Here is a 4,154-nt window from a genome sequence, read left to right as displayed (position 1 = left end):
CTCAATGTACCAAATCTTGCTCTGCAGACAGGAACAGGCTGCTTCAGATGCATCCTTCACCGGACAGAACGTACCAGTGAGTCTCTGCCACACTGATGTAATTGTTTTTTGAGGCGTGGACCTAAAGGTGCTTTGTAAACTGTCAAAATTTTCTCTCCAGATGTAACAAGTTAATGTGGACTATGCATCTAAAGTTCTTCCTGTGTTCAGATGATGTGCTGAGGGCCCAAGACCTCCCAGCTAAAAGCCTCGGTGGCGTTAGGGCCCAGGGCTGTCTGATGCTTGGGTCCTTGCTCATAACTATTGCCTTAGGATGTGTAAGGACTCCAAAGGCCTAGTGTTGGGAGACCGACTTTTGCTCTGGCCAGGATTTCATTGTGGGAACGAGGTTAATTACTTGTGGGGGAGGTAAAAGGATGATAGTCTGTAACCAAAGGAAGTCTGGTGGATAAGTTCAGATGAGGGAGCGGCTGTTCCTACCTCTTGTGATTGGAAGGGACTTTCGGTAAAAATGGCTTTGAAGCTAGATTGCTTAGTATACAGAAGTCTGCAGAAGGTAAGCAGAATAAAGTCTGGCAGCAGGTGCCGGGTGAATTAGTGCTAAGGATTGCCCTAAGAGACTATCCAGAGAGCCGGCCAGGGAAGGGCTGGCCTGTGTGAGGTGCTGTGCTTTTCCTGAGGGGATGGTGGGTAAGCCTTTTGAAGCTTCTCAGCAAGGAAACTTGATCAGACTACTGCTTGAAGACCTGTTTCTTCCTGTCCCTAGGGACTGGCAGTGGATGCTCATTCTAAAGACAGGGTGGATAGTGCTAATGAGCATGGGAACAGGGACTGCATTAGTGCATCTATGGGGACACCTTTATAGTTGGGCCTCTGAGTCTATAGGAGCATTCAGTTCTGTGGCCACAGCCAAGTTCAAGTCAGTGGGTAGGAACTGCTTTGGATAGACAGACACTGGTCCTTTCATGGCCTCCTCAGGTTAATCACCTTAATGTCAAGTACTTAAGGTAGTGTTTGCATGTTCTGGTGGCTGGCGTTTGATCCCCTAAGCCAACAATGGTGCCCCAGTTTACAGTGAGAACTGGCCAGACCTAAATCAGTCCGGGTACAAGACTTGATCCTGTCACTGAGGGCTTGTCTTCTGTAACACTTATGACCCCATGTGAAAAGACCCTTGAATTCCGACTTTCAGAACCACAAATCAGCATGAAATTCTGAACTTTTGAACCCTTGTTGGCAGGAAATTTTGCTGCTCGACTGTCTCCTAGTTCCCATATAGCCGAGGCCTTTTTTTGCTGCTTTATGAAGTTGGAGTTAGGAGAGGAGCATCTCGCCATTTTTGGCAATTGCTGTGTCCATTTTTAGAAAGCCCAGCTGTATACAGCATTCTTTCAAATGCTGGTTGATGGCAGAATGTTGCTGGCTTTCCAGAACTTGTAGAGTTCTAAGTGCTGATTCCAGCTGAGCAAAAAGATTAGCTGTTTCTTGAGGTTTCTTGGAAACCTGGTGCTAGGGTCATAGGTGGTGTGCATTAAGCTCTAAGAGAAGCTTCCTTGGCTTCTGTGATGGAATCTATTCCGGGATGCTGAGGGTGAAGGGTCAAGAACTAGCTACCTCCCTATGGGGCGGGGGTGGGGGGGCACTCTTACCATCCTACAGGAGGGAGCTGTGCCCTTTGACCTTCTCACTCTTATTCACCATTGTCCTCACCACCAGGGAACAGATTCCTCTGGGCAGTAAGGTCGCTGGTCTTGTGTACCCTGGCTTCTGGCTCTTGCTTTCTTGGTGTTGGATCTACATGGCTGCTGTTGAAGTCCTGCAGTATACTTCCTCATGGAAGCTCACCCAATCAGAACTTCCCATACTTGGAGTGTTGGTGCCTAAATCCAACCTTCATCTCCTTGCCCTTGGGGTCTCTAAAAGGCAGCACACTCCAGGGACTCTTAACAAATGGCAATAGATGAATCCCTTTTGTAATGGTAAAGTTCAGTGGAGAAAACTTATATTCCAGTTTAATAGAGGACTTCTAACTTCTCAAGTGCATGGTCGTCTTTGGGTTGAGACTGAGGGCCAATTTGGAGAATGTGCTTCCTGGTATGGCCACAGAGGTCCTGGTGTTCTCCGCTTAAATTCCTGGCAGTTGTGGGCCACCCTGGCTGTGTTGAGTGAAGTCAGCCTCTATTATGGCTACAACTGGCCTTAGGGTGCCTAGCCGTGTGGAGTCTTAGAACCGCTAGAGTATCAAACATGACGTTGACTGAAACCCTCAGGCACGAGGCTCTAGCTGGGCTGGGAAAACTTATCTTCGTTAAGGTACACCCATCTGCACCCCCACTTTGAGCAGACTCTAGGATTTGAGTGGAGAATTTCTTTGCTGGGGTCTGAAGAGGCTTGAGGTGGGGATGCCAGACACAGCACCAGAGCTGGTCTCCCAGACAGAGGTTCAGCTAGCTCTTTGACCAGCCCAAGCCTCTGATGCCTTTGGGGCCATGCTCACTGGGAAAAGTCAGACTTGTTAGACTAGAAGTGGAGCATGGAATGAAGCCAGGAGTGTTGTCTGTTATTTATGGAACCCTCTGTAGGTTGAGCCTAGTGAACTAGAGTATGACCTGAGCGTGGAACTTAGCTAGAAACTTGCTTGGTTGATGCAGTGCTGGCTAACTTGGGAGCCTGCTCTGGGAGCCAGAGTGGGAGGGGGGAGCTGCTCCAGGAGTGTGGTGGTGTGTTCCTGGCCTGGCATCTCTGGGTGTGCCGTCCTCAGTCCTGAGTAACTTGGAGAGCTGACTTGGGATGGCCTCAACACCCTGTTCAAACAAAGTTACTGTCTCAGTAGCAACCGTGTTCTGTCCCCCATCTGTGCCAAGTTTTTCAAGACTCAGCCTGTCCCATGGGGGCTGCTGCTAAGCCAGTGCCACCTATGGGGCCATGGCTGTAGAATTCACCAGAGGGTAAAGCCTTGCTGGGCCTCTCTCACCCTATAGAGATGCTTGAGCTATGGGGATGGAGTCTCTGGATCAATGAGAGCAGGCAAACTTGGCTCCTGTTGGATTTAAGAGGACCCTGGGAATGCAACTGAGGTTTCAGTGCCTCCTTATCCTATGGGAGACCTGGGGGTAATGGTCATGGAGAGAAATTCCCCAAATGTCAACAGCATGAGTAGCCTTCAGTGTGCCCTCAGCACTAGAGAGAACACCAGGAGTGTAGGGCGATGGCTCTCTGATGAAGCTCAATGTGGTAATTGTGGAACACCTTTGAAGGGTCCTTATCCCTTTGACATGTGACACTCGACCATGGAGAAAAGTCTTTTCTGTGCTGGCCTCACATTTTCCTGTATCCCTTGGTGGAAAATCAGCTCTAACTGGAGAGAAACTCTGTGCATTAAGTGTGCTAAACAGGTAAGCAAGGTCTTCTCTTTTGTGTGCATCTGTCTCACTGGAGGGCAGTATGGTCTCAATGTTTGTCAGTCTGAATTTTGAGTAAATCTGGATGAGGTTTAAACGTGTCTCCCTTGTTTGTTGTAAATGAGTTGGTCGGGTTCTCCAAGAAATATTTTTGCAAGACTACAATGAAGGTTCCATTAGTTGCCTAAAGCCATCCTGAATAGCCCCTTTAGGTGGGCTGTGGGATTCCTGGTGTTTTGGTCACAGCATCTACTCAACCGGTTATACAGAAGACCTTAAGATGGAAGACCGGGGCCTGTGTTTATTGCTTTGAGGACTTGGTGGTCAGGGGTGACTTCTGTGGGGACTGTACTGTTGTGCTGGTAGCCCCTAAATGGAGACTGCCTTGCCCTGGTCTTAAGTTCCAGTCCTGCAGCCTTCTCTATTCCTCTACAGGAAGTCCTACCATTCTGGGAGGGGCATGGATACAGGAGGTTGGCCTAGAAGGGGGGCAGGGGGTATTTCAACTTTCCTTTGCACTCATGTTTGTTCACTCTTGGCATCTTGTCTCCCAAATGTGATTTGATGTCCTAGAATATTGCAGGTGCACTAGAGGTGGGAGGGAGGGGAGACCATGAGGAACAACATGAATGGCCATGGGAATCCAGATACTACTAGGTTGTGTGATGGGCTCAAATGAAGTACTCGACAAAACTGAATGAAATGTTAAGTCAAGTCAAATAGAAAAGAACTGTAGTAAGAACAAACATCTCT

Source organism: Prionailurus bengalensis, chromosome B1 (genome assembly GCF_016509475.1).
Source record: "Prionailurus bengalensis isolate Pbe53 chromosome B1, Fcat_Pben_1.1_paternal_pri, whole genome shotgun sequence".
NCBI classification, from domain to species: domain Eukaryota; kingdom Metazoa; phylum Chordata; class Mammalia; order Carnivora; family Felidae; genus Prionailurus; species Prionailurus bengalensis.
The sequence above is the reverse complement of the archived record's forward strand: the minus strand, read 5'-3'. Positions refer to the sequence as shown.